Raw genomic sequence first — 14,706 nt, forward strand, 5'->3', positions numbered from 1 at the left:
AGATAGGAATGGGATACATTCCAATTGTTTGCTCCATTTTCTAGAAAACACTCCTTGATGTGTTGAAACTGGCATCCATGTGCCACTCAGGTCTTAAACTTACCTTATCATAACTAACAACAGGTCTCCAAAGTTTTAGTTAGAATTTATTTCAAATTAATCTGGAAATTCTAGGGATGACCTGGGATCCTAGTTTTGCAGAGCAAGCTTTCTAACATTATATAGATTGCAAAAAACATATAGTCCAACTTTAATTATAGCTCTTTCCCAAGCTCAGCTCAGGTTTGACACACTCCCCTATTGGTTGGTAATTATAGCCTATTATCTAGAACAGGGGTGTCAAACTGCAGGCCTGCAGGCCAGATGCATCATAGCGAAACCGCACCCACCCCATTGGCAGCAATGGCAAAAAAAGGGTCACGATACGTCGCAACACGTCACATGACATTGCGAGTTTGACACCCCTGATCTAGAAGGAAGAACTGCAGGATAAGGTAAGGTAAAGGCAGGGCTTTTTTTCTCATAGAACGCTCAGAACGGAGTTCCGGCAACTTTTTTGGATGGAACCTTGTAGGGTAGGCAAGGCAGGTTGTATGACATGTGTGAGTTCCGGCACCTTTTTCTTTTACAAAAAAAGCACTGGGTAAAGGTAAAGGTAAAGGTTCCCCCGCACATGCGTGCTAGTCGTTTCCGACTCTAGGGGGCGGTGCTCATCTCCATTTCAAAGCCAAAGAGCCAGCGCTTGTCCGAGGATATCTCCGTGGTCATGTGGCCGGCATGACTAGATGCCAAAGGCGCACGGAACGCTGTTACCTTCCAACCATAGTGGTCCCTATTTTTCTACTCGCATTTTTACATGCTTTTGAACAGCTAGGTTGGCAGAAGCTGGGATGAGCAACAGGCGCTCACTCTGCTACGCAGCACTCGGGATTCGACCCACCAAACTGCTGACCTTCTGATCAACAAGCTCAGCATCCTAACCCACTGAGCTACCGCATCTTTCCTCAAATCCTGGATAGAGTGACTCTTTGATAGAATAGTTGTCAGATGTATCAGTGTCAGTTTTATTTCATTACCTATTCACTTGTTTTCATTGCTGCTTTTGTTAACAGTGGTTCCAACGCCATAAAGCTAACCACAAAGCTTGGGCATTAAGTCACTGTTGATTAGGCACCCTGGCTTGTTTCAATGTCAATGAGTATGATTTCTCAGTTCATGAAAAATGAGAAATAAGGGTTAATAAGAAACTTCATGGTTTTAATACAAGGACATATGGGCAGTCATCCTCCTCAGTAACATAAAGTGATGTGCTCATAGTTCAGACTGTATCAACCAAAGCCATATACTTTTTTGCTTAGTAAAATTATTCTGTCTTACCTTAAAAAAGAGGTCTTGGTTAATTGAAAAGTAATAGCTCACATTAAGAAGCAGTTTTTCAACCAACTAGACATTCATGTAAAGATGTAATTGTAAAGGCTATAATCTTTCTCTCTCATCCTAATCCCTGACAGTTTCAGGGCAAAATGAAGTAGGTGACACAGTGACCTCTTGATGTTTTAGAGCACCACTTCCATAAACTGTGGTCAGAATGCTTGGGAATCATGAGAACTGCAGTCTAGCAAGGTCTGTGGGACAGGACCTTGGTTAACTGATGCTGACCTGCCCTACGTAGTTATAAAAGCATAACCAAGAAAGAAAAGCTATGTTCAGTGCACATAAAGCAACCCAGGAGACTTCTGTTTTGGAACAAAAAGTGTTTTTAAGAGCAAGTGAAGGAAATAAATTGTAACTGTGTTTCTGCTCTTCAAGGGCTTCACTGCACACATTTGTGCGTAGTTTACCTCAACGTACAAGCTAATAAGAAAGACAACATTTATTTGGAATAGATGAATCATAAGATGATGTGATGTTGATTAAGTAGGACTTCTGCCCAAAACATAAGCTTGAAAGAAAAACAACAACATCTGGTTTGAAAAACTTTCAAAGCTAAATAAACACAATATTATTGCCAAGATTACTGCCATTTGAAAGTGTCTCATGTTTATCTCAAAACTGTATTTTTTCCTTTTTCACCGTGAATATATCACGTTTGTACATGGATGTGAAATTGAGGTAGGGCCAGCCTTGGGCTGCAAATGTCTGGATGACCATGAGAGGGCAGCAAAGTGATATGGAAACCTCTCTGCTGCTGTCTCAAGATTGTGTGGACCTTTGCAGTCCAGATCAATATTATTAATATTAAAAAGTATGTATCAAATTTATGGATATAAATTGAAATTAGCAGCTGCTGGTTTGCAATAGTGAACAGATCCCATTTCCAAAGTTTGAACTACAATTAAATCATGCAATTTTGAAACTAGCATTTTTTTTTCCTACCTGGGGCCTAAAAGCCAGAAGGAAACTTTTATGAGTACCTAGAGTTCAGAGTTGAGGTTAGATGTTTACAGATAAAGGAATTCATTGATGTTCATGAGAACACCTTTTTAAAGCATTCCCATTCCTGTTGAATTTTTATGACTAGCCGATATATGTCTCTGGGAAAGAGGCCATGGGCCAAACTGTTTGCAACTGTCTAGCTCCTCAAGAACAACAGAAACCCTTCTATGAAGTTCCTGGTCCATTATTACTGCAGGAAATGTTAGCTCTTAATATCGCACGTTGGGGAATGCAGATGTGCACATTAGCAAAATCAGCCTTGGTGTGTTACTTAGAATGCAGAGATGCATATTTCCTCATTGCTTTGAAAATCAAGATTAGCATTCACAATTGTCCTGCAAACAGAATGCATTTTAGTACAATCCCCAAAAGCAAAGTTATTCTGTTATTTTAACAGAAGCCTCCCAAATGTCTTGAATGCTCATTCCTTAGTGTGATTGGCAGCCTTCGAAACATGCCTCATCCCACAACAGGAAAAATCCTTTCTGTAAGTAAAACACCTCCCAGTGTTTTGGAATCTTCTCATGCATGGTTCACCTTTACCAAACCTCAGGTCCAACATTTTGGGAGATTTCTATTCTTTAAGGTCTTTCTTGTTTTCATAATCAAGTGCTTTTTTTTTTAGTGCAGGACTAGTCTGACTGAGAACGTCTTTCTTCTCAATAAAGATAATATGGCCCTAGATTTTGTTTGTTTGTTTATCTGAGCTGACTGTTGCCACCTGCTGGTGGCCAAATGATCGAAGCTGAGGATTTTTCAAATATTGAACGATACAACTGTTGTCAGTACAAAAGACTGCTGATAAGTCTTGTCTTGAGAAGGGGGAAACTTGGTAACATCAGTAAAATTTGAAACTTTCTCTAAAAGATTCTTCCTGTACCATCAACTGTAAAATGACTCTAGGCTAGGAAAAAGCCTTCTAAGATTAGACACCCACACTTCTGTTGATGTAGCTATCCAACCTCAGCAAGGTTGGCTTTTGGGACTCATTAGAAATGAAAGGTCATGCTGTGATCCAAATTTTGTGATGTCTCCATATATTAGCACTTTAGCTTATGTTTGCCTTAACAGCAAACCTGAGGCAAAAGATAACAGATGCCTGATCCCAAAGATCATAGAGATTATAATTTGGTGTACAAAAGCAGGAGTTTATCAAATTGAGAGAAGTATGCTTGGAAGCCTCTAAAAATGCCACAAATGAAAAAGCAAAGTGGGGAGAGGTTTGAAGGCTGTCTTCAAAACACAAACAGGCCCATTTGGGGGAAAAAGTCTCCGTGGATTGTAAAGATTGAGATTTGTGGAATACACAAGGCAATTGGGCTGTCATGCACAGCGCTATTAAGCACACATTGATAATATAATAGAATAACAGTTGGAAGGGACCTTGGAGGTCTTGTAGTCCAACCCCCTCTCAGGCAGGAAACCCTGTACTATTTCAGACAAATGGTTGCCTAATGTCTTCTTCAAAGCCTCCAGTGTTGGAGCATTCACAACTTCTGGAGGCAAGTCATTCCACTGATTAATTGTTCTAATTGTCAGAAAATTTCTCCTTAGTTCTAGGTTGCTTTTCTCCTTGATTAGTTTCCATCCATTCTAGTATATTTGTTCCATACATTCTAGTGTATATGTTCAAGCGAGATAAAGGATAAAGGATAATTATATTAGGTCTAATATAAAGGGTGGAGAGAATCGGGACAAGTATTGTTTGTCTAAGGCTGCTTTTTCCCCCCTGATGATCCTATTTTTATGATAATAACCACAGTTACAAAAGGATTCTTCCAGGATGCACTTCCAGCCATATTGATGTGATGCAAAAGGTCATGTTGGGCTGCATAATGATGTCACAATAAAATGCAGAATATAGAGAGGATATTGGCCTCCCTTGGAATTGGCTTCTGGTATCCCATAGCCATTCTGAAGAGGTCATAAAGCCAAATCAGAATACCGAGGTGGGCTTTTTATTCTCTGCCTAAACTGATGATAAATATTTTACCTGATTTCCTAGACCTAGCCCCTTTGAACAGATTTTCTGGCTTAGGCCTAGAAAAATAAGAGTTGGTTAGATAGTCTCTCACTTGGCAATCTCAGCATGTCCCTTGCCCCTGAACAAGAAGCACAACTAATCTTGATATTATCTCTATGTTCCTTGGATTTAGCCACATTTCAACCTTGCATTCATAAATTTATATCCTGTAGGTGTGCTTCATTTGTGAATAGTGACAATAACAAAAAAGTATTGATGTGTTATTGTGTTTGTGAGGTAAGTATGTCATCTTCAAGTAGAATTTGCCAAATTCATGATCCCTAGCACTTACATTTTTGGCCAAAGAAGTCCTATTAGCCTAGTTTGTCCTAAAAAGATGTATGGATTTACTCTCACAATTGTAATATTAATAAGATTTAAGGTTTATGTTTCAAAAGATCATTTTAAAAAACAAAATGAAATTATTATTTTTTTTAATTCCATTTATATCCCGCCCTTCTCCGAAGACTCAGGGCGGCTTACAAGCTTAGCAGTAGCCTACATTCTATGTATATGCCTGCTTATTAGGGCTTTCATACACCCCCCAAGCGGCATTATTACAAAGTCAGCTTAATTGCCCCCAACAATCTGGGTCCTCATTTTACCTACCTCAGAAGGATGGAAGGCTGAGTCAACCTTGAGCCTGGTGGGATGCGAACCTGCAATAATTGCAGGCAGCTGGTGTTACTTAAGGAGGCATTAGCCCACTGCTCCACCAAGGCTCTATTTGTGATTGTTTAGGACCCATTTCTCCATGCGGTTTTGTTTGCTCTCCAGCAAGTATTTTTTAATACTTCTGACAGGCAACTGACACCCCACCCCCAACTTACTCTGGAATAGGTCAAATTTATTTGGCGTAATCCAGAGTACACATTGGATCCTTTGCAATGGCAACTGAGCTTTTGACACTGCAGGTTCTTCATTTAGTGATAGCTAAGCAGCTTGCTAAATTTGTACCCATTCTTCCAGATTGGCCCTTTTATATAAACAGGCAGCCTTGACACTGGAAAGCTGCCTATTTATAAAAACCAACATAAATTGAAACTGAACCCTGTATTTGCATAACCCAGCCACCCAATCCCAATCCAAGCAAAGTGTTTTCATTGCAGTCCAAAGATGTTTGGAGGATTTAGGCAAATCTCCTTGGAAAACAGGATGGCCATGGACGTGGCAACCGAAACATAATTACTTAGAGAATAAGCCCCATTAAAGTCTATATTGTTGAGGCCAATTTGCAAATAACATTATTAGGTTTACACTGCAAGACTCCCTCTCCCGGCCACTCACTTTTGCTGTCTTTGTGCAAGACATTTGGGCTTTTGCAAATCTCAGCCCCTGGCTACCTTGGCTTGGCTCCAAATCTAATCAGGGTGGTGTACCCGGATAGGATTCCTCCACAGCTATAGAACTGACTGGGAAGTCAATAAAATGTCATGAAAAAAGCATTGGCCTCTCCCACACCATCTCTGTAAGATTACCAAGAAGGCTGCATGGATGGGTTCATGAATCGATGTAACTTCTTGGTAGGAGTCAACTCAGAGGAGAATTTCCCTTACCTAAATTTCCAGTGGAAGGAGCTTGCCTAATCTTGCACCAGGACAAAAAAAAGCCACTGGTTGGAGTTCCAAGTTCTGTAGATGCCATAATGTCACCCAGGAAAAACTCTGGCTACTTGTGTCTGTCCATGTCTGAAGGCTGCAATCCTAGATAAATGAACGACTTCTCAACAGGCAGAACTCAGTGCTACTGCATGAATGCCATAGTCCCACGTGAGAAAACAGGCTGGTATTGCAAACTAGGGGAAAGGAGGGCTACCTTCTAATATCACCCTTAGCCCCCCCCACCTCCCCCCCAATATAAATAAGATGCATAGGTAGCTTGGGAACTTTGTTCCATTACCTCTTGAGAGACTATTTTTAGGAGTATCTATTTAGGTTTAAGTTTTAATGTGGTAAAAAATATATATGAACTTTTGATCTCTTTTGTGGTTCCCCAAGTTAAGCACATTGATTTGTGCTTTAGATTGTAAGCCGCCCTGAGTCTTCGGAGAAGGGCGGGATATAAATGGGATTAAAAAAAAAGTTATAGCAAAGTCCCTAACAAATCCTCTTTTGTAGTGCATCAGGAATATATACTCCCTCCAGAGTTGCTCCACTTCTTTTCTCTCAGCATGCTAATTTAAGGAAAATTGCAGCCTAAGGCAATGCACCTGAGTCTTTCTCTCTCCAAACCATCTACCATGTAATGCATGTTTCCTATTCATTTTCCCACCTTTATAGTGCCCCTTCATTGCTCTGAACTGCTATTAAGGAGATTGTGCTCATGCAAGTGTGGGAATGCGTGCCTATTTCTATAGAGGTGTGTGTGTGTGTGTGTGTGTGTGTGTGTGTGTGTGTGTGTGTGTGTGAAAGTTGAAAGGAAAATGTTCACTCTGGAGATGAAAGTAAGAAAAAAAACAGAATTTAAGCCACGATGGCTATCTTTCAGAAGATTCTTTGAATTGCAGAAAATACCCTTTTTAACCCTAAAGATATTCTGATCCTCGGATAAGAATGGTTTCTATAATATCTGAATGCAAAACTTTCATATTGGTATTTGACTTTTGATTACTGTCAGTAAGGATTCTTCTGGTGCACTGTTTCAGGAGGAATGTCAACTTGTTCTTGGATGGGCAAAATAACAATAATAATGTAATTGGCTAAAAATGCTTTTTGGGACTGTATTGATTTTACAAGGCTGGAAAAAATGAATGCCTTACGCTCATAAAATCATTAATGACTCTGCTACGATGATAGTCTATTGTATCACTCCTTTGGGGGCGTGATAGCTCAGTGGTTAAAGACACTGAGCTTGTCAGCTGGAGAGCTGACAGCCAAGGTTCAAGACAGAGCTCCATATGATGGGGTGAGCTCCTGTTACTTGCCCCAGGTCCTGCCCGTCTAGCAGTTCAAAAGGATGCAAATGCAAGTAGATCAGTGGTGGGATTCAAATACCTGAATAACTGGTTCTCTTATTGGATGCAGGCCTGGACCTCCGAGGCCTAGAACGGACTTCCGGAAGTGGCATCCATGCACGTCTGGCAGGCCGTTCTAGGCAGTGGTGGGATTCAAATATGTGAACAACCAGTTCTCTGTGTGGATGCCGCTTCCGGGAGTCCATTCTGGGCCTGGGCAACAAAAACCTAGCTACTGGTTCTGAGATCTGATGTGAATTGGCTAAATCCCACCACTGCTTCTAGGCCTGGGAGACCTCCTCCAGACCTCTGAGGCCTAGATTAGACTTCCAGAGGGAGTGTATATTAAGCCGGTTCTCCAAACTCAAGAAAATTTAGCTACTGGTTCTACCAAACTGGTGCAAACTGGCTGAATCCCACCATTGAAGTAGATTAATAGGTAACACTTTGGTGTGAAGGTAACAGTGTTCTGTGCACCTTTGGCATGCAGCCATGCTGGCCACATGACTATGGAAATTGTCTTCAGACAATGCTGGCTCCTTCGGCCAAGAAACGGAGATGAGCTCTGTGCCCAAGAGTTAGGCACAACTGGACAGGGGAAACCTTTACTTTTACCTAAGCATTTGGCTTAATCCCTACTCCAAAATACCTGAATGACTCGAACTTAGTCCTACACAAGTTTCTGATAAATTACTTGCTTTTTTTTGTTCATTTTGCTTTCAAAGGCAAAGATACACATCTCTAAATCCCAGCAAGATAGGAAGATAAGAAGCAGAGGACCCACTCACACTGAGTAAACCATCATGGATTTGTGACTCTTAATCCTTCAAATATAGCAAAAACAACATCTAAATTACGCTGTAAAAATCCTAACCAGTGATACCTCTGACAAAAATCACCCGATCCTTTGGCTCACAAAAGATTTAGTCCATGCAGTGACCATTTGGCATCTGGCTCTTACTGATGGAAAATGAAGGAGGGATAAAAAGAAATCCTGGGAACCTCCCAACCTCTAGAGCCTTTCTCTTTTAAACCTAGTTATAGTTTGTGATATGTTGGCTCTGTTCTTGTTATGGGAATCTTTAAAAGGGCATCCATGAGCTTTACAAATATCAGAAGGAGGTTGGGTTTTTTTTCTTGATATTATGGTACTCAAAGCTTTTATCACACTGCTTCAAATGTATGTTGGAAACGTGAACATAAAGGGACATTTTATCACACTTGAGGGACAATGTCAAAAAGCTTTTTAAAAGGGATCTAAATACATGCATTAATACAGAGGATTTTAAAGATTAATAATCAGTTGAAGCCAGAACTTTTACTTTTAATGGATGAAGAGTTAGGGGGGAAAAACAGGGAAGTTTATTTCAATACATGATTACAGCAGCAAGATTACTGTTATGTACAGAGATGGAAAGTTTCAACACTACCAATTTGGGAGGAATAGCTGGTAAAGTTGACAGTTTGTTGAAATGGATAAGATCTTTGATTAGAGAAAAGTCATTAGCTACATTTATTGCTGACCAGAAGCCTCATGTGGACTTTCTGTATAAAAATGGGGGTGGAATGAACTTGTGACTTATGGTTTTGATCACTAGACAGAATAGATTACAGATAGTTCTATCACATGTGTGCTAGTCGTTTCTGACTCTAGGGGCCGGTGCTCATCTCCGTTTCAAAGCTGAAGAGCCAGCGCTTGTCCAAGGACGTCTCCGTGGTCATGTGGCCGGCATGACTAGACACCAAAGGCGCACGGAACGCTGTTACCTTCCCACTGTAGTGGTCCCTATTTTTCTACTTGCATTTTTACATGCTTTCGAACTGCTAGGTTGGCAGAAGCTGGGACGAGTAACAGGTGCTCACTCTGTTACGCGGCACTCGGGATTCGAACCGCCAAACTGCCAACCTTCTGATCGACAAGCTCAGCGTCCTAACCCACTGAGCCACCGCGTCCCTTTTATATATATATATACTGCTCAAAAAAATAAAGGGAAGACTTAAACAACACAATGTACTGTATTTAATAGTAGGATGTCTTATTTTCTGTTCCTTTTTAATTTTTTGAGCAATACACACACACACACACACAGTGGTTGCATTGCAATTTATTTTCTAAAAAATTGAATACCCATTTTGCTGTCTTACCTTGGAGTGAAACCTGATTTAATTTGATTTCAACTATCAACTTATAAGCTAGTTCAGAAGCACAAAGAGCTGTTTGTTTTATCTAAACAGCTGCATCCTTCGAATTTTATTCCACTCATCTACTTGGTTCTATATTACACGATACTGCATCCTGCTGCCATGCAATCACTTGAAAAATAGAAAATGGAACAAAAAGACAGAGAAGGGTGTGAATTGAAAAGCATTTTGTCCTGTGAATGTCTGGAGTGTTTGCACATAGCTAAAATAAAGCTACTTCATTGGCAGAATCAGAAAAACAGTGAATGAGTAATGAAAAGTATGTGTAGCATCAGAAAGGTTTGTACTTGTACACAATGAAAACAGACTATTAAACCAAACTGATACTGCTAGGAAGTGTAAAACTGTTCCTGAAACTGTGTGGCAATGGTGTGCAAAGTTTTCATAATGGGCATTTGGAAGCAAAGTTTAACATCAGTCCAAAATAAAGGAACTGAAGGATGAAAGCCAAATGTTGCAAATAAATGACTAGCAGTTTGTTAGCAATTAACACTTTAAAATAAACATCAGATCAGCAATTAATCTCTTCTGATTCATGTTGAGAACGTGTAACCCAGATTAGCTGCCTTTTCAGCAAGGGTTATAAAGGAGCAACTCTTGTATTTGGAGCTTAAATAACTTCCCAAGAGCAAATGCATATAAAGAAATTTATTAGCAGAACTGAATGACAAAAGGAATGCTATAAACTTGTTTCACAAATGGCAAGTGGGAAATACATAGTTTGTAAGTGGTTACCAGCTTGCTGCTGTATTAAAAGTGGTGACTGAGCCTGCTGTATCTCCATCACATAACTTGATACTTACACCAACTGCTTTTTACTGGGCTTGAAGTTCCCAGGGACTTGTGCAAGTGAAAACATGATTGACATTTCCACTCTTGATAACATGGCAGCCAATTAGACTGATTCTATAAGGCTACCTGTTGCAGATCAAGCTTCCTGACATGACAAGAAGACACAATGGGCACCTATTGTTTAGATGAAATAGCATCACTTATCGGAGATCTCAAGAATGGATAAGCAGTGAAAGGGATTGTTCTCTGATATTGTTCTACATTTCAATATAAAGCCCAATTTATGCTTGCATAACAGTAGCTGCAAATAAAGAGATTGATTTTGTGTGGGTGGGTTTGCATTTTAAACCTTTCAATGGCCTTTTATTTAAATAAACGGGCATTTATTTATTTTTATTTATTTATTTTAATTCCATTTATATCCCGCCCTTCTCCGAAGACTCAGGGCGGCTTTACAAACTTAGCAGTGATGATTGATAAGAACAGGCTCACGATAGGCAAAAATATGGTAAATCCAAAGCAAAGCTATTAATTTAATGTTGCTGATATTGCACTCAAGAGCACGGCCAGCTGGATTTTTGTAAGAAAACTGTGGACATTGCATATACTATAACGCTATCTGCAAAACAGAAATGCACCGTATAAATCTTATCTCTGTCTTACCAGCTATATGAATGTTTTGCAAGCTGGATTTGTCAAAATATTTTATACAGTATTAGTCAACCCAGGTTTTAGCAAAAAAAAAAAAAAAAAGCTAGGCTGAAATTCCTACTCAGTCAGGAAGCTTGAATAGGAGCATCTTGCCTTGTGAGAATAAAAGAATAATCATGGGTACTGTCAACCGCTGTACAAGTAAGGAAGGATATTAATGAAGGAAATATGTAGAGAAATTAAAAATGTCTATTTCTTTCTGCATAGACAATATGATTCAAATAGAGCTAAAACAACATCTAAATTACGCTGTAAAAATCCTAACCAGTGATACCTCTGACAAAAATCACCCGATCCTTTGGCTCACAAAAGATTTAGTCCATGCAGTGACCATTTGGCATCTGGCTCTTACTGATGGAAAATGAAGGAGGGATAAAAAGAAATCCTGGGAACCTCCCAACCTCTAGAGCCTTTCTCTTTTAAACCTAGTTATAGTTTGTGATATGTTGGCTCTGTTCTTGTTATGGGAATCTTTAAAAGGGCATCCATGAGCTTTACAAATATCAGAAGGAGGTTGGGTTTTTTTTCTTGATATTATGGTACTCAAAGCTTTTATCACACTGCTTCAAATGTATGTTGGAAACGTGAACATAAAGGGACATTTTATCACACTTGAGGGACAATGTCAAAAAGCTTTTTAAAAGGGATCTAAATACATGCATTAATACAGAGGATTTTAAAGATTAATAATCAGTTGAAGCCAGAACTTTTACTTTTAATGGATGAAGAGTTAGGGGGGAAAAACAGGGAAGTTTATTTCAATACATGATTACAGCAGCAAGATTACTGTTATGTACAGAGATGGAAAGTTTCAACACTACCAATTTGGGAGGAATAGCTGGTAAAGTTGACAGTTTGTTGAAATGGATAAGATCTTTGATTAGAGAAAAGTCATTAGCTACATTTATTGCTGACCAGAAGCCTCATGTGGACTTTCTGTATAAAAATGGGGGTGGAATGAACTTGTGACTTATGGTTTTGATCACTAGACAGAATAGATTACAGATAGTTCTATCACATGTGTGCTAGTCGTTTCTGACTCTAGGGGCCGGTGCTCATCTCCGTTTCAAAGCTGAAGAGCCAGCGCTTGTCCAAGGACGTCTCCGTGGTCATGTGGCCGGCATGACTAGACACCAAAGGCGCACGGAACGCTGTTACCTTCCCACTGTAGTGGTCCCTATTTTTCTACTTGCATTTTTACATGCTTTCGAACTGCTAGGTTGGCAGAAGCTGGGACGAGTAACAGGTGCTCACTCTGTTACGCGGCACTCGGGATTCGAACCGCCAAACTGCCAACCTTCTGATCGACAAGCTCAGCGTCCTAACCCACTGAGCCACCGCGTCCCTTTTATATATATATATACTGCTCAAAAAAATAAAGGGAAGACTTAAACAACACAATGTACTGTATTTAATAGTAGGATGTCTTATTTTCTGTTCCTTTTTAATTTTTTGAGCAATACACACACACACACACACAGTGGTTGCATTGCAATTTATTTTCTAAAAAATTGAATACCCATTTTGCTGTCTTACCTTGGAGTGAAACCTGATTTAATTTGATTTCAACTATCAACTTATAAGCTAGTTCAGAAGCACAAAGAGCTGTTTGTTTTATCTAAACAGCTGCATCCTTCGAATTTTATTCCACTCATCTACTTGGTTCTATATTACACGATACTGCATCCTGCTGCCATGCAATCACTTGAAAAATAGAAAATGGAACAAAAAGACAGAGAAGGGTGTGAATTGAAAAGCATTTTGTCCTGTGAATGTCTGGAGTGTTTGCACATAGCTAAAATAAAGCTACTTCATTGGCAGAATCAGAAAAACAGTGAATGAGTAATGAAAAGTATGTGTAGCATCAGAAAGGTTTGTACTTGTACACAATGAAAACAGACTATTAAACCAAACTGATACTGCTAGGAAGTGTAAAACTGTTCCTGAAACTGTGTGGCAATGGTGTGCAAAGTTTTCATAATGGGCATTTGGAAGCAAAGTTTAACATCAGTCCAAAATAAAGGAACTGAAGGATGAAAGCCAAATGTTGCAAATAAATGACTAGCAGTTTGTTAGCAATTAACACTTTAAAATAAACATCAGATCAGCAATTAATCTCTTCTGATTCATGTTGAGAACGTGTAACCCAGATTAGCTGCCTTTTCAGCAAGGGTTATAAAGGAGCAACTCTTGTATTTGGAGCTTAAATAACTTCCCAAGAGCAAATGCATATAAAGAAATTTATTAGCAGAACTGAATGACAAAAGGAATGCTATAAACTTGTTTCACAAATGGCAAGTGGGAAATACATAGTTTGTAAGTGGTTACCAGCTTGCTGCTGTATTAAAAGTGGTGACTGAGCCTGCTGTATCTCCATCACATAACTTGATACTTACACCAACTGCTTTTTACTGGGCTTGAAGTTCCCAGGGACTTGTGCAAGTGAAAACATGATTGACATTTCCACTCTTGATAACATGGCAGCCAATTAGACTGATTCTATAAGGCTACCTGTTGCAGATCAAGCTTCCTGACATGACAAGAAGACACAATGGGCACCTATTGTTTAGATGAAATAGCATCACTTATCGGAGATCTCAAGAATGGATAAGCAGTGAAAGGGATTGTTCTCTGATATTGTTCTACATTTCAATATAAAGCCCAATTTATGCTTGCATAACAGTAGCTGCAAATAAAGAGATTGATTTTGTGTGGGTGGGTTTGCATTTTAAACCTTTCAATGGCCTTTTATTTAAATAAACGGGCATTTATTTATTTTTATTTATTTATTTTAATTCCATTTATATCCCGCCCTTCTCCGAAGACTCAGGGCGGCTTTACAAACTTAGCAGTGATGATTGATAAGAACAGGCTCACGATAGGCAAAAATATGGTAAATCCAAAGCAAAGCTATTAATTTAATGTTGCTGATATTGCACTCAAGAGCACGGCCAGCTGGATTTTTGTAAGAAAACTGTGGACATTGCATATACTATAACGCTATCTGCAAAACAGAAATGCACCGTATAAATCTTATCTCTGTCTTACCAGCTATATGAATGTTTTGCAAGCTGGATTTGTCAAAATATTTTATACAGTATTAGTCAACCCAGGTTTTAGCAAAAAAAAAAAAAAAAAGCTAGGCTGAAATTCCTACTCAGTCAGGAAGCTTGAATAGGAGCATCTTGCCTTGTGAGAATAAAAGAATAATCATGGGTACTGTCAACCGCTGTACAAGTAAGGAAGGATATTAATGAAGGAAATATGTAGAGAAATTAAAAATGTCTATTTCTTTCTGCATAGACAATATGATTCAAATAGAGCTAAAACTGAGTTTGGAGAACGCCAAACTGAAATACGATCAAGAATATGTTTATTAGCAAATATCCAAAGATCTTTTTTTCAAATATTTGGTCCGGAGCTGTGGTGATAAAGCAGGCAAAGCCATTTTATTTCTCCTCTTCTATTATATTTGCAGGTTGCCATCCAGGAGCCTTGTTTTGGATGTCATGTTGGCTTTTAGGAGGTATCAAGAGCACTTGCCTAGCCCAAAATTTTGCTAACCAAATCACTTAGAATTGCTCTATTG

Source organism: Vipera berus (assembly GCF_964194415.1).
Source record: "Vipera berus genome assembly, chromosome: 1".
Taxonomy (NCBI): Eukaryota; Metazoa; Chordata; class Lepidosauria; order Squamata; family Viperidae; genus Vipera; species Vipera berus.